The 25365-nt window shown below is 41.2% G+C and overlaps 1 long non-coding RNA gene across 1 annotated transcript; it reads left to right on the forward strand.

The window, feature by feature from the left end:
• The first annotated feature begins 2873 nt into the window (after nt 1-2873).
• Nucleotides 2874-24836, forward strand: LOC149225211 (uncharacterized). The gene is made up of 2 exons (XR_016246946.1): nt 2874-3279; nt 24788-24836. It is a non-coding gene; the product is annotated as an uncharacterized LOC149225211 (long non-coding RNA).
• Nucleotides 24837-25365: the final 529 nt, after the last annotated feature.

Genomic DNA, 25365 nt, shown 5'->3' on the forward strand with positions numbered 1-25365 from the left:
AGAACAATCCCATCACACCATTGCCATCCATAAACGGCCAGGCTCGACTGAAATCCACTGTTGAAACCTGAAAAAATCCATGTCAATGACAACAAAAGAACCAAATACCAACATGCACATACCATGCATGTCAAAACCAGCTAGGAAATCACACATGCAATCTGTTACCTGCAAGTATTCCCGCTGAAGCTGCTTGATCCTTGCCTTCCTTTGCTTTCCTTGTCCTTCTTTGCTTTTCTTTCCCTTTCTTGCTTCCCCTTTCCTTTCTTTGCTTGCTTACTTTCTTTTCCTCTTGGTGCTTTCTCCCCTTTGAGACAAATTCTAACACTAAACTAACAAAAGGTTGACAAAAGCTACCAACTGATGCTCTGAGGTATTTTTATTACTGATGCATCTATTTTTTCCATTATTTTCCTTCATTTTCCTCCTCACATGCAACCTGTGACTTTTAACCTTTCTTTTCTCCTAATTTCCATTGTTTTCATAAATAATGTGGCAAAAATACCTTTTTTCCTTTCCAAAGCCTTAGCCATTGCCTTTGCCAATTTCCCCTTAGCCATAAAACACAACAAGTGATGTCCATTATGATATTTTACCCAACATTCAACTTGGAATAAGTGTCCATTGTCCGTGGTCTTATTTTACCTTTATTAACTTTTATTACATGAACTTCAACCAAGGGTCATTACAATTATAAGATTTCCCTAGAGAGTTGAAACTTACCAAAATATTTTGGTGTCTTTTCTCTTTAATTTCTTAGATATTTAGGGTTGTTAGTGATTGAAATATTATTTGTTGTTGTTGTTTTTTTAATTGTACTTCATAATATCCCTATGATTGAAAATTGTAGAGGTTTGAGATATGGAGAACCTTTGTGATAGAGGTGAAATTTTAGAAGTTGCATTAATTACCATAGTTCAAAAACTTTCAACATGGTTTCAAAGCATTTCATTTTTCTTACATGGCACAAAGCTTGTGTTGCTAAGATCACTCTAGTTGTAAGAGGGAGCTTGCATTTCATTTGAGTATTACCTTGGAGAGGTGCTTGAACTTGACTGAGGTTGTTGGGTGTGATACCTTAGGGTGCTTGAGATAAGCACTTTGACCCTTGGAAGGGTTGTTTCTTCTCCATATTATAGTTTTTTTTTGAGATGGTGATGGCTTTGTTCTCTTTCTTGTCCTCTAATATTATGTCTAATGTTGGACAATGTGACAACCATAAATCTTTGAGACACATGACACATGACCAATCTTTATTACGGAGTAGGAGGGAGCCATGAACATCAAGCTTGGTGATGACTCCACTTATCTCATGAGCAGAGTTCACTCCATTTTCTTTAAATGTATTAAGGTGGTGTTCTTGAGTTGGATAATGTTTTGCTTGTTTTGGGGTTGAAGAAGAATCTATAGGACAAACTTAACGTGGAATGTTGCTTTTGAGGGATAATTGTGCACCATTCAAGATTGTAGTTGAGCTAGTACAAGAACTTTGGCTAGAGGGGTAAGAGAGGGTAGTACTTATAGGTTACTTGTTGTTTTAGTAGCACTTGTACAGTCCAACGGAAGATTAGAAGAGCCTTCCAGCTTTAAGGAGATGCATGCATGGTGCGATGCCATGAGATAAGTTCAAAACCTACTATCGATATTGAGACGACATCTTATGTTAATGGATATAGTGATACTTGTATATGATTGATATTTTAACACAATGGGAGACTATGGCGTGAAGATATGTGATATTTGATGAGGAAATGAGGTCTTCTAGTTCACAAGAATTTCTTTTGATGATTTAGGAGAGAGAGGAGGTTGTTTTTCTAGAGATTGATTCCAAGATTTGAGATGAGTAAGATTTAAAGGGAGTTTAGGTGAGATTGAGTGTGGCTATGCCCTCACATACTGGACCTTGCAGGAAGTCGAGATGGCTTACCCAAACATTACATAAGACTTGAGAGCATATAGGTGGGTTCAAATCTCTAACAAGGGTGAGTGCACCTCCTATGAGACATGCTAGTGTGTTGCATTGGTTTCTTACATCCACGAGCCTTCCAATTAAATTAAAGAGGAGAGATGTGATACCTTGAAGGAGGATGATGCTAAGATTGATTCAGTGATTGTAGCTAATGGGAGTATTGTAGAGTACATGGACAAAGTCAATAGATTCTAAAGCATTAAATTATAGATATTATAAAGCAACTTAGACTCTTATATGAAAGCTTCTAATTAACTTAAAGATACCTAAATCATAACAATTTTTATATAGAAAGAAAATACATAGTCTAACTTATAAATGAAATGACATTTTTCACCAAAATATAGTGATACAATCTCAAGAAAGATTGTGATTTTGTTGTTATTTAAAATATATTTTTGAATGCATAAATAGATTCAACGCCATGAAAAAGCCCCAGGGCACTCAAAATCTACAGATTAAATATCTTAAGTTTTTGTTTTTAAAAATCTTCATCAAATTTTAATAAAAATTAACTAGAAAAATACTCTGAAAAAGAACCATTTCATCTATTCATTAGACTATGCCGAAAGAAAAAACTATAAAATTAATAATATTTTTTCCAAAAAATATTATATACTACTTGGTCCTCTTAAATGAAATCACATAATCTCATCCCATGACCCAAAATGCAAACACCACCTCGCATATAACCTTCAAGAATGAAATATCATATATTTATGAAGGCAAGGTCAATAAATGACAACAAAGTATGAATCAAACACTTGATTTTTATTTAAATATGTAGAAGATACAAGTTCAAATAGAAAGCACATAGAACTTTCAAATGCAAACAAATAAAAGAAAAATAAAAAAACGATGCACCAAAACACTTTTACGGAAAATAATAATAAAGATTTACCGAGTCATGACATGACACACAGAGACGTGGATATTTAGAAGTCTCCTAGGTTTGCGGTCTGATACTTTGGTGGGAGAAAGGGGACGCGCGCAGTCTACACACAAATTATATACGTCACAGATCTACGGTTTCGTGCTCCCCTCTCCCACCTCATCTTTAAATTCAATTAATATCGACATTCGCCTCTCTGATTGGCCGGGGTTTCAGCGACATTCAATCGCCCGGCGTTACAGGGTTATTTTGATTGTAAGATCATGGAAAACGGTGGAGTCGAACCCGAGAACGGGCGGTACGGGGCGCAGGATGGCAGACATTACCGGGCCGTAGCCGCTCATGACAGGCCTGTGGTTGAATTAGCTACTGTTCCGGCGAGATCTGCAGATGCAAATAGCTCTGAGGATTCTATCAAGTAAGCCCTTTTTGATTTAGAGAAGCAAAAAATCATGAATTATTTTTAGTTCTCTGGGAATTTTATGTGCATAAGTTAGATGACGGCCGCCTTCGGTATTTTATCTGCGTAAATTCTACATTTGTTGTGCAATTTTCTAATTTTCTTTAATTTAAAAAATGTCATTCGCATTTGTTTCGCGATTTTCTGATTTGCTTTAACTTTTCTTTCTTTTTATAATAGAAAACTCGTTCCTGTGTATTGTTAATCCCGATCAACGTCTTGCAAGCTTATAATGCTTGATTTTGCTGACTTGTCATATTACTACGCTTTTAATAATGGTTATTTTCGGGTATTTTTATCTGGAATAATACAATTGTGAAATCATGAATGCTGTCCTTCAAAATGTGGAGTAAAGCTATGCATAAAATGTCAAATATGATATATGCCTACCACAAATGTATACATGTATAATATAACCTTACACGAATTTTTAATGAGCTATTCTCAGAAAAATTGCATTTAAAAGTATAAATGTAAAACCATGAACAATGTCATTCAATAATAACAATTGTGACTTTATGAATGAAATCTCAAATAGTCCATATCTTCCACAAAATGTAGAGAATTTGGTTGTATAATATAATTTCAGTAGAACAATTTTCACTAGCAGTTAATATCAAATCTGATCAGCCTATGATCAAGTCCATTGTCCATTATGGATGCTATTAACTTCTTTTAAATGCGAAAAATTAAATGTCATTAACTTGCTGGTTTATTTTATCTTGCGGTGTCCTGTTTCTGTCAATTACTACTGTGTAATTATCTTATGACTGTGCTATTGCTATCTTCAGATTTTACTGTGCTTGTAAACAAAGAATATGAAACAGCAAACTCAAGCAATCACACACATAGAACACAAAGGATTTAACTTGGAAATCCAAACGGGAAAACTGACATCAAAGAGGAGGCTTGCCTAACTGCAAAGAATATCATGAAGACGTAGATCACAAATCAGGCTCAGTTAAAGTTCTGCTATTTTTATGCCAATGACTTTAGCAAAAAGGAACGGGCACCACCCGTAATCTACTCTTGGTACACCCAAGTAGGCAAACACTGGTGCATAACAAAGATTCATGTTTTCTTATTACGAGCTAGCAATTTTAGCAATGGCTTCCACTTATTTGGAAGGAAGACTCACCAACTAAACTATAGGTGATCTCTTGTTGTAGATACAACTACAAGTTTGTCCTCCTCCTGCTTTGGAATCTTGGCTTTGCCACCAGCTTTAAAGGCTAAAATGATTTTTCCCCTCTCTGCATGAATACTGAATCTTCTCTACAGTTAATTAGAAGACTATCTCCTTCTTCATTGCTGTAATGTGGGCAACTTCTGAAATTGGCCTTTAGCACCCTAGTGAACTAATTGTTTGTGATTCCAAAATATTGAATCAACACAATTGAACATGTCTCTTTTGCTAGTCTTCTTGAGTGCTTGATACACCCATCTAGGCAAACACTGGTGTATAACAAAGATTCTTGTTTTCTTTGCATTATGACCTAGCAATTTCGGCAAGGATTTCCTCTTATTTGAAAGGAAGACTCACCAACTAAACTGTAGGCTTAGTAACATGACACATCCTCCGCCCCTCATGTCATGTATTTCATGTGTCAGACACGACACATGAGTGACTCGATTTTGACCGGTGTCCGACATGAGCCCTATTGGTGTCTCAAAATTTGGACAAGTGTCTAGGGAAAAAGCATCTTAAAATTGATTTATTGCTTCATTCTTATGCAATTCAGTCATAGGTTTGGAGCTCTCAAAGGTTTTGGAGTGCAACTAAGGACAATTAAGCAGTGTTAGAAGGGATTCCAAGTGTTGGCAAGTCCATTTGTCTAGGCCCTACTAATGCTATGCAATTAAGTAAAAGTGACATCCTCCTTCGTCTTCTATTTTCATCCTTTTACTTAAAATTTAACATTACCATTAATTGATTCAAGATGTTTGAGTGTGGTTCTGATCTCATTGGATTTCATATGGAGAAAGTAGAATTTTAGATCCCACTCAAAATCTGGTAGACTTAACAATTTTTAGGATTTCAGGATTGGGGGAATTGCAACGTTTCCATTTGAGTTGGTCATGTATGTATGTAACTAGCATTTATTTATGAGGACCTAGCCCAATATGTACCTCGATGTTGGAGGCATTGATTGTTGAACTCGTCTGTCATGACCCTACTAAAAATATACCTATCGCTCAAGCAAAATTTCTAATTGACATGTTAACCTTTTTCTATCTTATTTTAATGCTTAGAGGGTGATATTGATGATGAGGATCCCAAGATAGGCAATGATTTTGATGATATGTAGAACCAATTATTTGTTGTCGCATGATTTTTTTGGACTCTATATGGCATTTTGGGCCTCTCTGTTGTATTTTTTGGTTCAAAGATGGATTGCACTCAATGTTATTTTGGTTATGTGTATTAGTTGTATGATTGAATTTGTATCATCATCATGTAAATGTTTTATATATTTCTTATTTTATGTGTAATTCACTAATGTGTTATATTTTTTAATATATAATATATAATGTGTCCTTCGTGTCATGTTCTGGGGGGTCACCATGTTATATGTCAGATACTCATATTTTCATGTCCTTCATGTCCCAGGTCCTTGTGTCATGTGACTTAGACTATAGGTGATCTCTTGTTGTAGATACAACTACAATTTTGTCCTTCTTTTACTTTGGAATCTTGGTGTTGCCAAAAGCTTTAAAATTGATTTTTTCCCTCTCTGCATGAATTCTGAATCTCCTTCATGGTCAATTTGAAGACTATCTCCTTCTTCATTGTTGTAACGTGGGCAACTTCTGAAATTGGCCTTTAGTGCCCTAGTGAACCAATTGTTTGTGGTTCCAAAATATTGAATCAACATAGTTCAACATGGATTTTTTGATAGTCTTCTTGACTGCTTGAGCTCTTTCTCTAGGAGTGGAATTATCATCTTGTCATCCACAAATGTGATGCAGGAGCATAAACTCATGTGAATCATTTGTTGCCTAGACCAAAGGGGTCTTGGAGTTTTCTAAAGGGAGTGGATTCCCTGAATTAAAACTTGTTTAAATTAAGTAAATTTCTTATGTAAATACGTGTCCTAGTTCTTGAAGGGAATCTAGGTTTGTTATGGGAGTTTTCATGAGTATTCTTGGCCAAGTGGCACATTGAAAAAAGAGACAAATAATTAGGCTGAAGTGTTATGTAGTTTCTAGAGAGGAGGATAGGTGTACCAAAATTGGGGAACTTTTGGTTATTGACTAGATATTTTAAATAGGAGAGGATAGGAGAGGTTAAGGGACCAAGCGAAGTCCGATAGAGAGTAAATGGGTTAGTCATTGTAGAATCAAGCCAATTTGTACATAGTTTGTGCTAATAATAATTGTGTGAAACATCCTCTATTCATTGTGTGTTTGACCTCTGTAGTGTTGTGTTAATATTTTGTGATGAGTGGAGACAACTAAATCCTCTCATATCTATAGTCTCTGCATATTATAATCTCGGTGTGTAATATTCCTAGTGGTAAATATTAAGTGATAACAACAAATAAAACATAGACTTGCAACCATAAAACTAACACACCAACATAATGACAAATTGCACCAGAAATTGTACCAAGAGCCGAGCCATTTTATTAACTGAGAAAACAAGGTACATATAAATGAAGAAGAGGAACCTGGGCTTGCTACAAGAAACTAGTCAAGTCCCAGGTGAAAATGGAGTTGCCCAAGTGCTGGAAATTGCTCTCCCCAAGTCTCTGTGCCAACCTAGTAAATTCTGCTATTGCTGACTGGAAGGGAACAAATATTCGACCCTCCAAAGTGCTCAGGAAATTTTATAAATTCAGCTGTAGCATCCCCTCCATATATCCACCAAAACCCAGAAGGGGTTTGTCCACCTGAACAACCACCCCAAGACCCACCAAAAAGTGCGAATTGCCCAGTGACACTGGCTCTACGCACTGCTGGAGAAATGCTGCCAAAGCCCCTCAATCCAACAAAAAATTACCAACAAATGTCTGCCCAGAACTCCCACAAAATCCTTCTGGAAAAACCTACTCTTCTTATGCCCAAAAGCTCAGCTCCCTAGCTCCCACGAATTTGCCCACAAAGGCCTCTACGCAGGCCCTCGAAAGCAAGTGTTGGCTCTGCAAGTTTTCCCACAGAATTGGTCCCATCTGTCATTTCACTTTCAAAATATGAGCAAGGACTCCCTTCAAAAACCTAGCGAGGGATTTGCGCTGTAGCTGCTCCTCTAAAGGGGGTGCGAATTCTGCCTCTACGCCTAGTTCGCCCCAGAAACCCACAATGATCACCTACAATACTTCCCAGAACAATCCTGTAATGATACAAGAATTCCCTCCTAGGGATGGCACTCAATGTCCACCAAAGGTAGGGTGAGATTCTTGCTTGGAAATCTCTTGTGCCAAACAACACATTGTTGACTTGGCTAAACAATACAAGCAAACCAAGGTTCAATTGTCAAATGATCAAAAAGTCCCAAAATGAGAGCTCCATCTCCTAATTATAATTTCCATCTCCCTGTCTCCTTGTGGGCTCCACTCGTCAAATCTCCTCTTTCCTCCTTTTTCCCTCCAAGTTGAATTTTCAAGGGGGTGCCTATTCCACATGGAGTGGCCCCCACCTTTCACTAGCTCCACAATTTTTCCCTTTCTCCCAATGTTGTGTCCTTTTCCTTCTCCCAAAATTAAGTGCCCCCCTTCTATCCCCTTTTCGCACGTCTTAAGCCAAAAAGGTGTTCATCTAACCAAAATTGCAAATTAGTGAAACTGCTTATTAATTTTAATTAGAGGGGACATCACAGTCCTCCCCTCCCAAATGTTGCTTGTCCTCAAGCAATTGTAATGTTGGGTGCTGTAAAATCTGTTCACCCTCCCATGTAGAATCCTCGTTTGGCAGGGCTTTACATCGTACCAAAAATTTCCCGATGACCTTGTTCCTTAGCTTCCTCTCTCTAGTCTCCAAAATAGCCTTAGGCGCCAGGACCAAGTACCCCTCGTCATCCAAAGTAGGCAGCTCTGTAGCTGCTGGTACTTGCTGTCCCAAAGCCTCTTTTAGGCAAGGAAACATGAAATATGTTATGGACCTTGCTTCATGGGGGAAGCTTCAACTCATATGCTACCTCCCCAACTCACTTGGTGATCTTGTAAGGCCCCATAAAAATGGGTTTTAAGCTTCTTTGCCCCTCTTTGTTTGAGAGTGGACTGCTTATATGGTTGGAGGCTCAAGAAGACTAGGTCCCCAACCTCAAAATGCCTCTCTACTCTGCCCCTTTTTGCATACAACTTCTGCTTGTTTTAAGCAGTCTGTAGGTTATCCTTGAGAGCTCTAAGGATATCCTGACACTCTTGTATCCAATCCTTGGCCCTGTTGTCTCCAAAATTCATGTAAGCAAAAGTCAGTGCATCATAACCATACAAAGCTCGGAATGAAGACATACCTATGGACATGTGGTAGGTAGTATTATAGCAGTACTCGCCAAGATGCAACCACCGTACCCACGCATGCAATTGCCCCGTCACATAATTGTGCAAGTAGCCCTCCAACCATTTGTTCACAATCTTTGTCTGTCCGTCGGTCTGCGGGTGATAGATAGTACTAGGGCCCAGGGGTGAGCTCAGTACCCACAAACCAAAACAACTCCTGCCCGAAATCGCCCTTAAATCTATTGTCTCGATCGTTAACAATGGTCTTTGGGAGACCATGCAGTCTAAACACCTCTTTGAAAAATAACTCTGCTACCTGCGAGGTTGAGCACCGAGCGGAATAGCAAAGAAATGGGCAAACTTCCACCACCACATAAATGCAATCCTTGCCCTGCATCGCGGGCAGCCCTATGACGAAGTCCATGGAGATACTCTCCCATTTATCGTCTGACATGTATCACACTCCCGTACATGCCTCAAGACGTCCTCCTTGAGGCCCCTCCATGTAAAACACTCTAATGGTCCTGTATGTCTTAAGGAATCCCTGATGTCATGCCAATGGAGAGTCATGTGCAACCTGCATAATCTCCTTAACTGAGAGCTTGGCACCAAGTAAATCTGGTTTTTGTAATAGATCACCTCATCCATCACCTGGTACCGGTCATCCTCTACCTTGACATCAAGGATCTCGCATGCATGACGATCCTTGGAGTACTCAACCAACAGTTGTGTCCTCCAATCCGGGGTAATGCTCATAAGTGAGAGGGTAACAGGCCTCTTAGACAACGCATCTGCCACAACGTTCTGTCGTCTCTTGACATACTCTATGTCAAAGTGATATGCTTGAATCTTTCTCACCCACTTCTGCTGTCTCTCCTAGAACTGCTTTTGCTCCAAAAGGAATCTAAGATTGTCGTGGTTAGTCTTTACTTGAACTTGTTGCCTACCAAACACTGTTGAAACATGGCCAATGCATGAATGATGGCCAACATCTCCTTGTCATAAATGGGATACAACCTCTCACGGGGCTGCAACTTTTGACTCTCGAAAGCAATAGGATGTCCACACTCTAGTACAAAAGGCTGTATGAAATCTGGTAGTGCAACAATGGAAAACTGCTCATCACCTTCTTGAGGCACTCAAAAACCTCCTACGCCCCCTCTGCCCATCCAAATGCTCCCTTTTTCATCAAATCAGTGAAGGGCGGCCTTCTAGGAGAATCCCCGTACAAATTTCCTGTAGTAAGTGAAAATGCCCAAGAATCCCCGCAACTTCGTCACATTCCTGGGTGTAGGCCAGTCTCTGATGGCCCTGATCTTCTCTTGGTGAACTCGCACCCCATCCTCACCAATAATGTGGCCAAGGTACAACATCTTTGTAAGTCCAAACTCACACTTGGACACCTTGGCATATAGTCGCTGCTCCTCTAGGATGCACAACACCTCCTCCAACTTCCAAGTGCTGTAGGTGCTCCTCCCATGCCCTGCTATAGATCAGTATGTTGTCAAAGAAAACCAAGACATATTTGCGCAACTGCCTGCGGAACACATGGTTCATACATGACTAAAAGGTAGCAGGTGCGTTGGTTAGCCTAAAGGGCATCGCCAAAAACTCAAAGTGGCCATAATGACACTCGAAGGTTGTCTTCGAGATATCGTGCTCCCTCTCCCGAATTTGATGGTATCCCAATCACAAATCTATCTTGGAGAAGTATTTGGCTCCTCTAAGCTCGTCCATCAACTCATTTATGCGGGGTATCGGGTATCGGTTCTTCAGGGTCTTCTTGTTCAGGGCCCTGTAATCTATGCACATGCAGAGCGTCTCGTCTTTCGTCTTCACTAGTACCATTGATCAAGCGAAAGGGCTAGAGCTAGGCCTGATATGTCCCAAGTCGGGCAACTCCTGTATAGCTCGCTCAATCTCATCCCGATAAGCCTTGGGATGCTTATATGGGTTGGTGATCATAGTGTGTACATCCTCCTCTAGCTCAATAGTGTGCTCAAATCCCCTGTTAGGTGGTCGTCCTAGTGGAATGTCCCCAAACACTGCCGAGTACCTGTCTAAGATGGCCTGAATATCCGGATGTGGTGGCCAGGGCTTATCCCCTGCATCTTAAATCTTGAGCTCTATTGCCCACTCTATATCCCCACGTCTCAAATCCGCCTCCATCCTATGTGCCGACACTATCTATGGTGGATACGAGTGCATGCCCCTCAGCATAACCAACTTCCTATCCGGCCCCGTGAACTCCATCTCCAACTTCCTCCAGTGAGTGGTGACACGCCCAAGAGAGTAAAACCACTGTACTCCCATCACCACATTGGTGTCCGAAATTTCGACCACAAAGAAGTGATCAGTCACTGAGTAATTTCCCATAGTCACTGTCAGACTAGGGACGTACCTGGTACAATGCATTGTCTTGTCTTCTGGTGCCAAAATTGAAAAACCCTAAAAGCTCTCTGTCTGTATGCCTCTCTGCTCCACCATCTACACATCAATGAAGTTGTGGGTAGCCCCACTGTCCACCAAAACCGCTACATGCTGCCCTTGCACTGTGCCTCTAATCCTCAATGTTAAGTACTTGGGGACTCCCCTTAGTGAAGCGATGACCCCTTTAGTGGGTCTAAAAGGACTTCCATCAGGTGGGGGTGGTGCTCCTCCTCCTCCACCTCCTCCAATAGTTTGCAGCTCGCTGCCTCCTACTCAATGTCATCCTTCGACTCACTATCCGAGAACACCTGTATGTAATGGGCCTTGCCCTTGGTGCACGTATGCCTAAGTGCCCATGGGTCCTAACAAGTGAAGCACAACTTCCTCATACGGAGGTCTCTCCTAGTCTCATCATCTAATTGTCCACGCCCCTGAACATCTCTTGGTGGTGGGGGTCTAGTGTCTCGGCCTCTCGGTGGGAATGGGGCTCAAGGTGGCACTGGTGCTCTCGTCTTGGGAATTGCATCCTACAAATCCCGTGTACGGTTCACTACCTCCTAAAAGTGTAGTGGGCTTGCTCGATCTCACTAGCTCACGCAAAGTCTCAACCAAGCCCTCCACAAATGTATAAACCCTCCCGACCTCTGACAAGTTTGGCACCATCATAGACAACCCCAAGAACTCTGCTATGTAATTCTTTGGGTTGTCGGTCTGCTTGAGCTAGGTTAGCTCTCTGAAATGGGTCTTAGGATCCCTCTTGTCAAATTGCTCCACAACCCTCTGTGTAAAGTCCTCATAGGAGGTTACACTAGCATGCCCTAGAGTAGTCAATTTGTGGAACCACCACCAATCATGTGCTCCCCCCTCCAAATGCAAGGTGGCCATCTTAATGGCTTACAACTCCGTCGTCCAACTATGTTGGAAATAAGTGTCTAGTTTTTCCAACCATGCTCTAGCCATGCACTTGGATGACCCATCAAATGTGGGGAGATACATCCTCCCAATGGTATGTTGCAACCCTGAGCTCTGCATGCCTGAACCTCCTGCACATCTGCCCTTGTTGTTTTGCTTTAACTGGCAGTAATCTCTGAAGCTCAATGTAGCTCAAAACTCTTCCCCCATCGATGGCCACTCACGGATGTAGTCCCCCACGAGCATCTCGTCTTGTCCTGCCTGCTCTCCAATCCCAGGTGGCAAAAACTTGAGGAAGGTGGATCGAGTTGGCCCACTAAAAGCGTGAGGATGGGTCAAAGGGCAAATGGTGGTCGAACTGATGGGATGCACTCGACTCTCCCCTATTATGAACTCCTTGTGGACACTTTTGTGTTGATTCTGTTATTTCTTCCAACATATCTTTCTGCGCCTTGGCCAAATCATTCAAAGCCTTAAAGAGGCTATTGAAGGCTGCCTGTTCTTTGCTCACTAGTTCCACCATGCTTGCCTTTTCTATTCCTTGCTTTAGGGCCTTAGAATCAGCTGTGATCTCCAATTCTCTTTCTCTGGTCCTATACCTATGCCTCCCGTAGGTAATGTCTTGCTTGTCTTCTGGGGTCATAGAAGATTTACCCCAAGGCTAAGCCAAGACCGGTGCTCTAATACCACTATAATATTCCTAGTGGGAAATATTAAGTGATAACAACAAATAAAACATAGACCAACAACCATAAAACTAACACATTGACATAATGACAAATTGCACCAGAAATTGTACCAAGAGCCAAGCCATTTTATTAACTGTGAAAGCAAGGTACATATAAATGAAGAAGAGGAACCTGGGCTTGCTATAGCAAGCTAGTCAAGTCCCAAGTGAAAATGGAGCTGCCCAAGTGCTGGAAATTGCTCTCCCCAAGTCTCGGTGCCAACCCAGTAAATTCTGCTACTACTGAGTAGAAGGGAACATATGTTTGACCCTCAAAAGTGCTTAGAAAGTTTTATAAATTCAGTTGTAGCCTCCCCTCCATATATCCACCAAAACCTAGAAAGGGTTTGTCCACCCGAACAACCACCCCAAGACCCACCAAAAAGTGTGAATTGCCTAGTGACACGGGCTGTACGGATTGTTGGAGAAATGCTGCCAAAGCCCCTCAATCCACCAGAAAATCACCAACAAACGTCTGTCCCAAACTCCCTCAAAATCTTCCTGGAAAACCCTGCTCTTCTTTTGCCCAAAAACTCTGCTCCCTAGCTCCCATGAATCTGCCTAGGAAGGCCTCTACGCAGGCCCTGGAAAGTAAGTGTTGGCTCTACAATTTTTCCCATAGAATTGGTCCCGACTCTCACTCCAATTCACCTGCAAAATATGAGCAAGGACTCCCTTCAAAAACCCAACAAGGGATCTGCGCTGTAGTTGCTCCTCTAAAGGGGGTGCAAATTCTGCCTATACGCCCAATTTGCCCCAGAAACCCACAGTGATCACCTGCAATACTTCCCGGAACAACCCCCAATGATACAAGAATTTCCTCCTAGGGATGCACACATGGTCCACCGAAGGTAGGGTGAGATTCTCACTTGGAAATCCCTTGTGTTGAACATCACATTGTTGACTTGGCTAAACAACACAAGCAAACCAAGGTTCAATTGTCAAATGATCAAAAAGTCCCAAAATGAGAGCTCCATCTCCTATTTATAATTTCCAGCTCCCTCTGTCCTTGTGGGCTCCAACCATCGAATCTCCTCTTTCCTCCTTTTCCCTCCAAGTTGAATTTCCAAGGGGGTGCGTCTTCCACATGGAGTGGCCCTCACCTTCCACTAGCTCCACGATTTTTCCCTTTCTCCCAATGTTGTTTCCTTTTCTTTCTCTCAAAATTAAGTGGCCCCCTTCTATCCCCTTTTCCTAAGTCTTAAGCCAAAAATGTGTCCATCTAACCAAAATAACAAAATTAGTGAGGTTGCTTATTAATTTTAATTAGAGGGGACATCACACAATGTAGCGAGGATTCCCTCTTGAGATAATCAACCCATTGGAGGATTGAGTGGTTGTAGGTTTTATCTCGAGGATCATAAGTTAATCGTTAACAATGGTTATTTCGGGGTTTGCATGCTTAATTCTTGTTTTGGCTAAGTTACAATTTCCAATTTCATGCTAGTATTTGTGATGCTAAAATCTCCATCAAATTCTTGCTTAAGCTTGAAGTCTCAAATTTCACTCCATGTTCCAGCAAATTGGGTGGTTTTTGCACTGGGGGGGTGTAAGAGTGGTTTGGCAGAATGAGCAGGGGGGCCCCACAAGAGATCCAAGCCAGTTAAACGAGGTTTTCATGCACAATGAAAGGCTAGTAATATTCAGTGAAAAGTTTGGTGAACGAAGGAATTTTGGGGTTACCACTGTAAGGACCAATTCAACATCAAATTGTGCTCAAGTATTGTGGCTGAGTGCCTTTGGCCTTGAGTTTATAATGATGGTTTCATTGCATTTTGGCTAGTGCTTAGTGTCGAACATTGAAGGAATTTGGGGTTGCGTACAAGCAGGAATAGGTTTCGCCTCCATCTGCTGGTGAGAACTCCAACCTCTACTGGCACATGCATTGGGTAGAATCATAACACGCCAAAGAACCTTGCCTTATGTATCCGATGAGGCTTAATCCCTCCTCTAGCACTCAAGTTATATGAGGTGGTCATGTGACAGGAATGGGGTAAGCACATGAAGCCTTAAAATGTAAGATTTAATGGTCTTGTTTATACTGTGGAAAGTCGATAAACCCAGATTTGATAAAACCATAGCGATTGTCGGGTTAGCGCTAGGTCATAACACTCGGTCTCGTGGGCTCAATCTGTTATTAAGCCCTATTGCTAAATTTGGGGCTGCATGTAGTTGAAGAGTTGATTGTAGTTGCATTAGAAGATGGAAATCGCTGATGTCATAGCTATGAACCCCGATGCACAATCTTGATTAAAGGGATTGTGGGATTTCCACAATAAGTTTAAGCACAATCATGAGCATTTAGAATCAATTAAAGTTGGGCCAATGAGTTTCAAGGGAAGTAGGATGCGACCGACATCAAAATGGAATGTCAAATCACCTTGGTCCTTCTTGTCTCACAGCAAGGTCCCTTTTGCATGAAATAGCTTACTTTACTAGAATAATCCTCATAATCTGTTTTCCTTTCTCAAGCTTCCTTTTATTCTTAATGCTCATGGTATGTGGAGCGTCAATGACTGCACAATTGTTTTCCCCGAGATGGTTTTAGTTTCCCAATGTCTTGAATTTTGTTGAATTCAAGCAACTTTGGCATTTTCCAAAGTGCCATGTGGCATCATGTGGTTGGTTAGATAGTCCATGTGTTGACGCCCTTCGTGTCCATGTAGTTTACCACCCTCTGTGTCATGGGGCACTTGCATTTGTTATAAGGAAAAAGTTTTGTTGTGATGTGGAGCATGTCTCAAGCTCTAGGCTGTTAGCCCTTTCCTTGTTCCCTTGTCTGGAGTTAGACTTGGCTTCAATTCCTATATTTACCTTTACACATGCTAGTCTTTCTCGACCTTAACCTTTAGTCTTGTGCCCTTTACATTTTGCCTTGTAACTTGTCTAGAGTGTGAAGCATGGAGGAAACACTTGACAACCAAAAGCCCCTCACACCTATTATCTTAGTCATTATGTGGTTTGGTTCATGTACGATCAAACTCTCTTTTGTTAGTGGAAATACCTTAGACAATCTTTTATAGTAGTAGGTCTGGGCACTTGTGTTCTATAGTAGTATATATGGGCACTTATTTAGCAACATTATACTATGTCCTATAGAAGCTAGTGAGGGTGCATCATAGTTCTCAAGGAGGAGGCATATCACTCTTGAGTTATACAAGGAAAGGGTGCATGCATACATGTTCTTGCCAACTAGCCTTAAGTAAGGCACACACCACTCCTAGCTAATCTTAGAGGCATGTGCCAGTACTAGCTAATTTTAGAGGAACGTGCCATTATTAGTTTCTAAACTTAACATCCTGACAATTAATTCCTAGCAAATTTACATCTATTGAATAAAAGAACAATTGAGTTCTTAACATAAACAATTTTTTTTTCAACGAAAGCACATTAAATTAACCTATCTCACATACGCATACACGCACAAATTTCTGTCCAATCACAACTCTTCACTTTGTTAATTAGAATTGGGTTCGACTCCCTTACTAGGAAACCAACCCAAATTGAGGAAAATACATACATCAATCTGGATCTGATCTAGCTGATCAAGCTCTAGACTTGGCTGATTTGGATCTCCTTTCTAACCCCATTGCACCTTCTTCAGACACAAGATACTTGAGTAGAATTCTTTCTTCACCCATCATTGAGATGCCAATGCCTTGTGCCCCTTGTCGTGTCTTCTCCCTTGGCCTAATCCTTCTTTTACAAGCTCTAGTTATGACCAAATTTGCAACCCTAGTCTCCAAAGTGGTTGATGTGCAAGATTAGATCTCGCCTCACTTGAGATCGATGGTTGAGATTCATCTAATTTACTAATGCAAATAAGTTTTGCATTAGATTAGATTAAACTCACTTTTTCCTTATAAAAGAAATAACTTTAATTATTAAAGTAATTACTAAAGTTCAAGGGTTCATTAGGTGACTTTTGTACGCCTAGATGTTTAGGTTTGTGTAGATGTACCTCCCCGAGTTGCAAACATCAACACTCCCTCTTAGCAAGGAAGGTATTTCTATCACTTGGAACCAACTTTGATCTTGGAACAATGTCCCACATTGCATCCACTACCATGGTTGCTCCCTTTGAGTTGGAAGCCTTCCTTGCCACTTGGTTTTGGATCATCACCAAAGACCTGCTCTCTTTGAACTTGTTTTGAGAAGCCTCCCGTTCTCGAACATACTATAAAGTCATCTCATACCATGAGTCTTTCTTGATAAACTTGGAAAGATCTGTTGACTGGTCCTCCCTACCTGAACCTGAAGGCTGACTCCCTCTACTCTGCCAACCTTCGAACCTTCCCGTTCCTTGTTCTTTGTCACTATCTTGCTACTTACCATTAATCGAATAGGCTAGCCCTTTATCATGTACAGGTTTCCCACTCTAGCTCCAATGACGTGGCCATTGTTAGAGCTAGATCCCATAGATTTGATCGATGCCTATCCATCTTGGAATGCTACAACAAATCCCCCCTTCTCTATTATAGAGACTGAGAGCAAACTTCTATTGAGTTTTGGCATCCGTAGCACGTCCTTCACTTTTCACACACCCCCTGACTTAAGCTAGAGTATCATTGTTCCAACTCCCTTCACTACATGTTTGGTATCAACGCCAAAGTCCATATGCATCTTTGACTCCCAATGTGTCAGGCTATCAAACAATGTTCGTTCAACCTCCTGATAGAGATTCCTCCCGAATCTCCTTTTGGATGAAATCATCCCACAACCTATCCCAATCAAGAAGTTTCTCTGGTGGCATGATGCCCTTGATGAAAGAAGCCCATGGCTTGGTGAAGCCATTCACGATCATCCTTACCATCTCCCATCTGTCACAACCTCCCCAACTACAACCAACTTATCATGAACTCGTGTGATCTTGGTGAGATAAGAACTTACTGTGTTTGATTTGGTCTTCTTGGTGTTTATGAGCTTTTCTCTCAACGCCATTTTTCTTTTGGTATTATTGCTTTGGTATAACTTCATCAGAGCCTCTCACATCTCCCTTGCCGTATTCTTCTTAGATAGGTGAGGAATCACATGATCCTTCATGACATCCAAGATAATCCTTCTGGCTTTCACATCCTTTTGATTGTGGATGGCCAGATTTGCAACATCTATGGCAGGGTGAGTTTGGTGTTAGCAAACTCGCATAGGTCATTCTCCATGAGAATTAGTGAAACCCTTGCCTTCCAGGGAATGAAGGTATAGGCACACTCCAACTTGTCCTCAAACTGTTTGCGACCATCTCCAAGTTAGAAACTTAACTGAAAAATATACTTGGTCCTTTAGGCATCCATAGAATTAACTTGCCGCCAAACCTTTCATTGGTACGGTCTCCCTCTCTCCCTTTGAGGGTTGACCTTTGCTAAACACTGCTTGCAAATTTGTGATTTTGCTTTGCATACTTTTCTTTTGCCAGCCTTGTGTTGGCCCCTCTGGCTGTGTTGACTTTGGCTAAGTCCAACAACTGTGTTGCTTGTGGTGTTTCTTTGCCAAGTTTACAGCCATTGGCCTTGACTGTTGGAGCGACGACAACTCGAACCTTCACTGCGACCTTGTCTCCTGCAGCTCCTTCCTGTTCCAAACTTCCACACAACCACCCCCTTGATCCCTGCTACAATTTGTGCTTTGTCTTTCGCCCCTCGCTCCCCCACAACTCACGATGTCTTTGCTGGTGGTTTGTTGATGTCCATCTAATGGCTTGTCAACCTTGCCCTGCGCGTTGCCCTTCATGCATAAGACCGACTGTCGGCCACTTTGTTGATTGCCTTTGTGGTGACACCTTCCGACGGATGATGCGATATCTAACAACTTGCTCATTGTGGTAGCGGTCCACCCACACACGCTCAAACATGACTCGAGCTTAATCCTAGGGCTGGGGCTACCGTGACCCTAACTGAATCATGTCCTTGGCCTATCTATCTATGTCGATTAGAGTGGTTAGAGAGGGTAGTCTTTATAAGTTACTTGTTGATCTGGTGGCACTTATACATTCCAATGGGAGATTGGAAGAGCCTTCTATTTTTGAGGATGTGCATGCATGGTGGGAAGCCATGAGATAGGTTCAAAACCTACTATAGATATTAGGATGGATTAATGGATATAGTGATATTTCTATAGCTTATAGGATTGGTATTCTAACACGAAGGGAGACTACGGTGTGAATATATGTGATATGTGATGAAGACTTGAGGTCTTCTTGTTCATAAGATTTTTTTTGGATGATCGAGGAGAAATAGGAGGTTGTTTTTCGAGAGACTGATTTAGAGATTTGAGTTGAGTAAGATTTAAAAGGAGTTTAGGTGAGATTAATTGTGGATATGCCTAGGCCTATGCAGAAGTACCTGCCTGATGTACAAACATCAACAACCATTGACTAAAGATAGATTAGTAAATTATATTTTTGAGTTTGATTTGGGATAAAACAAATTCTATTTTCGAGGTTGAGTCACATGCAAACCTGTTTTTATAAATCCTAAAACACCCTTCTCAGATCTATAAGAGAGAGGGTAGATGTATGAATTATTCATCGGGCCTTGAGTCTAGTAGCTATAAGTTTAAGAGTATTTTCTTGTAGCATCTTTTTCATGTTCAGAATCAATAAAAGCAATGATAGGTTTTGACAATCGTTTATTGAATCCTATTATTTGTTTTCTACAACATGTATCAGAATACCAACAATTCACATCCTTGTACAAAACCAACAATTTACAGTAGAAACAAACAAGAGATGTTTTGCTTTTGGCATACTCTTTGGTTTGCTCTTGTGCTTCTAGGCTTGCTTTACTAAGTGTTGGTGTAATCATAGATGGTTAGGGTCATCTTCTTGCTACTCTTCTTCAAGTTTGCACAAGAATGTTTGAATATTGGATTATTAGCTACTCCACTTGCTGTTGTCATTTCTTTAGTTTAAGTGGCCATTGCTTCAGTCCCCTTTGCCTTGATAGAGGTGACTTTGGTGGTCTTAGCTTCTCTTAGAGCCAAACATTTTAGAGATGGGTTGCATTTATTTGCCTCCACATGCTAAGTATCTTTTATGAGTTTGGAGCATCACCTACTTCCTATTCACCGCCAAACCCTAAGCCTTCATGCTTCAACGAAGGTTCCACTACAATGGGTCTTTAATCCTTGGCCTTTCTTGCCAAGTCCTTGGCCAATTGTATCCCATTTACTCCATCAACTTAGAGCTTATGCCCTTGGTGTGCAATTGAAAACTACTAAAAAACCCATTTGCTGAATCATAATGAGAAAGGTTTTTAGAGGATGTGCTTATCATGTTTTCCTTGATGATGATGCAAGCATCTATTGCAGAAATAAAAGGCTTTGCTTCTTCCTTCATCGCTTGGACTTCTACTTGAAGTTTTGTCGACATTTCCTCCTTGGCTTCCAATTCTTGTTGTAGTTGCCCCAACATTTGAGTGCACCTCTTCTCTTAGTGACCATCTAATTGATTCACCTTTTCTCCCAACTACATAAGTTGAATAGTGAACATTGGATAAATCCTAGCTCTTCATGGTGTAGGTGATGGAGCTTTGGTGTTTTACCAACTAATCCCTCACTGAATCCATAGAGTCTTATGAGTTTTGGAGTTCACATTGCAAGTTTCAATCTTTTCTTTGAGTGCTGCAACTTCTCTCTTGATTGTAGATTCTCTTCTTGAATCTGCACACTAATGCCTATCAATTCTTCTAGCCTCTTCAAACCTTACCATGGTTGATTTTTCTGTTGAGAATACGTTGCTTTGATACCTGTTGTCGCAAAATCTAGCAGGCCTAGTGCAGAGCCCCACTAGGCGAAACCAGACCATTTGGATATGTTACTTGCTCAGTTGTACTTAGCAGAATAAGGAGGACTCCATGGCCCAATGGACAAGGTACCAGTCAAAATTTTCAAGTTCAGAAGTCCAACAGGGCAATTTTGCCCCTTCTTCTCTCTCTATTCTTCTATCTTCTCTCTTCTTTCTTCATGCAAATTCTGTACCCCCATGGGAGAGTTGTATAAAATGTCGCTAGCATGATGAACTTATGTAAAAGGCTTAGACCTTTGGGACCTAGTTACTAAAGTAGTTCCTATAGAGTGTTTTTTTTTAACTTAAATAATTATTTCTGCTTTTTAGTGGTAAATAATTAATTGAGTTTTTTTTCAATCATATCCTCCAAAGCTGGAGTGCATCTTAATAACTGGGCCTTGAGTGTGTTTTCTAAGTCTAGGGTCAATGTATATTACCATGCTAGGCATTATCTTGAGTCTCATGGAATTGCATTAGGTTCTTGTAGGATTTTAATAATTAAAAATTTCCCGCAGAATAGGAATTTTTAATTAATTTTTATGTAACAAATAAAAAAGTGGCACTAGGAAATGTTGTATGGCATGTGAGTACTCGTTTTTCATCCTTAGAGTACCAACATTATCCTAGTACCCACTTTGGGGTGGAAAATATTAATTTTCCCTCATGGAAAATCACTTTTACTCATAAAAGTGAGAAAAAGACAAGAAAAATCAGATATTAAATAACTGGGAACATGTGGGGAACATGTTTTTAGTCAACTGAGTGTCACAACCACTTGAGTGGAGTGACTAAGCAAAGAGGACTAATGAAGTGATGGATCAAAGGTCCACATGGAGGTTGAGTTTGCTTCACTAATGCACCACAAGTTTGCTGCCATCATGGAGGTCAAGTTCACCCACAAAAGGGGGGTTGAGTTAGCTGTTGAAGTATGGCCAAGTTAAGTGGAGGATAAAGGGACACCACTCCCTCTTTGTAACACACCCCCTCCTAATCCTCGCCAAAACATTGATTAAAAGGAGGTGGTTACTATGTTGACCCAAGATCCAAGGTGCCGTTATGGAATTGGGGTCTAAAAATTTTGATATTTCTACTTACCGTAAAACCTCATTTAGTCATCACTGTTGCATTTGTCTTGACAAGACGATTCTGGTGATATAAACTTTACTTCAATCCGACCTCTAGATCAAGAGATATGATCAATTGAACTTCTAAAGAATCAAAAGATGCCATGTCATTAGCTTGGCCACGTGGCACCCATCTGGTACCCTCGTGGTACCTACGCAACTACCTAGCCAATCACCCACCTTCACTTGGCATAGGTGTATTAACTGCCGACTTGATCATGGTTTGCAGTCCTCACTTTTAAATAGGCACTTATATATATACAATGTGTTAATTGATGAGCATAAACCACTGACGTTTTCCCATCTCGTGGACTTCATTAGCTAGTCCCTCTCTACTTTTGTGCTCTTGCGAATTGCTCCGGCATGACCCTTTCGGGATGACCTGTCCCATGGGTCCACCCTACGCCAATACAATTATTTCTTTGCTCACATGGAGGCCACAGTGTCCTCAACTTGCGTCATCCCACCCCTCTCATAAACGTGCCTTACTTCGAACTGTCGGGAACTAGCCTCCAGGTTTACGTGTTCTAGTGGGCCACTCCTCTGCACTGATCACGCCTCCTCATGGCCAACAACTCCTCTTTTGAATAAATCGCTCCGGTGGCCTCGCTTTTGCCATGGCTACTTGGTGTTGTGTCAAGCTGACTCTCCCTTAAGTACTATGCCTAGCCACCTCCGGGAGACAGACTCTGGGACAAAAAAAGTCCCGTTAATTGTCATTATCCTTCTTGTTCAAGCGGGCCCCAACCCAAACTCCCTTACGCCACGGTAAGCCTTTCGCCTAGGAGTTTGCTTTTCTAATGACCAACGCACGGGCTCCAACCCATCTCGACTGTTTCGATGTCGACAACCCCGCCAGGTCATCCCGGTTCTCGTCAGCGCGGGCGTCCCGTTTGTGCTTTTTGTTATGGGCTTCCGGGGTTGTGACCTTCCGGGACACATCATCCTGAGCTTCCTTTCCTCCACCGATTTCTATCGTTTATTTATAGCCGCTCAATAAGCTAGCTTCTGCTCTCAGGTACACCTTGCGGTCGCATCGCTGAAGACCTAGCCATCAACCAAGTTCCAAGCCTCCTGGTAAATGGTAAATCCCACTGCGATCAAGGGATAAGGTTATGAGGCTAAAGTATGAGATAAGGCTTGTTGCCTGGTTTGCATTAAGAGCTATTTGCGACATGTTTCGACCATGGCTCGACCACAGTGGTTTTGCAAACGTCTGGACCTATGCCAGAGTCTAATTATAACCATTAAAGGCTTATGAAGCACACTACGGTGCTATCCCTCCTGAGCTTTTCGCAAGTACGACACCTTAGGGTTCTTGATGACAAAAATATAAGGCATGGTTCAGGGACTTGTCCACATAGTCTCTCAAGCATCTGCGGTCCCTTGGGTCCTCAATATTTTACGGGGAACAGACAAATCTCTTCCTAGAGATCTACTGGTCTCTCTCAAGGAATAAATAAGCCCAACATGCTCATAAAAACAACTAGAGAACCCACGATGCTGAGAAAACCACAAGGACACCATCTTTCCACGAGTAAACAAGAATTTACCCTTTTTGGTTCGACTTCAGGCAAAACCCATAAATACAGGCACATCAGCAAAATAACACAAGCCTACAAGCATTTCATTTGTATGGACAGGAATTCTAGGAATGAGCCACCCAGTTAGTCATCAAATATTCGTTGTTACAGGCTTGAGGGCACCTAGCGAGCATATAATGCTCACACCACACAACAAGATTACAATGTATACTGCATTGACACAGGTGGTCTTATATATATATACACCAGTGTTCCCTGCACAAAGAACAATGATACAACATCACAACAACAATGTACACATGCATCAGAGTTTCACCATTCCAATCTTAGCGAACCATGAGCCATTCATATAGTAAATACAACAATGATTTACAACTTAACATGAGCTCAATAACAAGAAGAAGCAGTTACAAACACTTATTTGGAATTAATACTAGAGTTGGCAACTGAGATCGGGACAACAACTCTCCACCCAACCATAGATAGCTGCAGCCAAGCCTTACTTGCAATTGTCACCCTTGAGCTGGATTCCAAAGCTTGAGGTGGGGTGTTTTTGGGTGCTTTCAGTCAACCAACACAGTTGAAACAAGATGTCACAAGGCCATTGCTGCCTTCATCCACCAGCTAAGCTCATTATGGCTCACATAGTTCAGCGTACATAGGGTCATGCCAACATTTCACAATACAAAGAACTCCAACTCACTTTCAGGAGAAGAGAGTCCACTATCAAGAAGGTTCATCAGTGGCTAAGCTGTTAATGGGTAAGGAAATCACTTTTCCAGGTGGTTCCTCAGTGAGTTAAGCACCAAAACTTCAGCCCCAAGGCAACTCTTCAGCCGTCACAACACTTGAGTGATTCTTCCCAAATCTAACAGGTTCATCAATCCACCAGCGTCCAGTGGGTTCTTCAGCCTTACAGGCAAGCCAAGCTCCCTTAAACAATTCACATAGCAAGTTTCACTCAGAAAGTTCTTCAGCTGGTGCTCCTCTTGTGGGGTCGGTTCATGCTAGAAACCACTCGATCTCTCTTTCAGCTCTGCGCTCTTCCACACACAGTGGCTTTGAATGTCACGTTTGCTGCCATTACCTCCCGGCTTATGCGCGCGTGAGAGCAGGAGGGAACCTCTTTCGTCACCTAACGAATTAACTGCCTTGTTCTTCCCACAAGTCTCACAACAATCACGTCCTGATAGCGCAGCCCATGCTTTGTTGGAATATTGATACATTCAAAATTATTAAAGTTACTTTTTAGTGAGAGATTTATGGAGAGATTTGTGAGTGATTGATGAGAGATTTATGAATGATTGATGAGAGATTTGTGGAGTGATTTTTGAGAGATTATAGGACATGATTGAGATATCCATATGTATAAATATATGCTATTGATAATGAAAAATTATGAGCGTGTTTGCATTATAGCCAAATATTTTTGCTCTGTCATTTGTAGTTTTGCTGGTGTAATTCTTCATTTGGCATCAGAATTTGGTGTGTGTGTTGTGTTGCAGAATTGATGTATGCATGGAACCAACTATGGAGCCATAGAAGCAGTGAGGCATTCCTCCAAAATATTAATTGCTGATCTGCTGTTTTATTTATGCCAGCCACTACAATTTATTTTTCAGTGTTATTATGATTTCAAAAAAATCCAAGTATTTATTGCAGATCAATTTCAACCATATTGCAGACATTGTGGAGACTTGTGGGTTGTGTGAAACTGTGTGCAGATCTATGTTTGCTGAAGTTGTGTGCGTGTTCTTCAAATTTTTAAATCAAGAAAGCATAACATATATTCCCTATTCCAAACGAAAAGATTTGTGGTCAGCCAACATGCAACAAGCGTGGAGTGTGTGAAAATTTGACAGAGCTTTTGAAGTGCTGAAGTCCAGCCCATCAATGAAACCTGCGTTGAAAATCCAAAGCATAAGTGTTGGAGAAACTTGCATTGAAAAATGCAGAGTATGAAATTTTAAATATTAAAAGTTACTTTCACTGTGGACCTTTTTCATGCTGGGCATGAAATTTAAAAATTAACTGGCATGAAGTTTGAATTTAAAAAAATTCTTATGTTGTATGTGAATAATTC

This window comes from Pinus tabuliformis, chromosome J (assembly GCF_031772625.1).
Source record: "Pinus tabuliformis cultivar Carrire ecotype Pingquan chromosome J, CPIR1, whole genome shotgun sequence".
NCBI lineage: Eukaryota > Viridiplantae > Streptophyta > Pinopsida > Pinales > Pinaceae > Pinus > Pinus tabuliformis.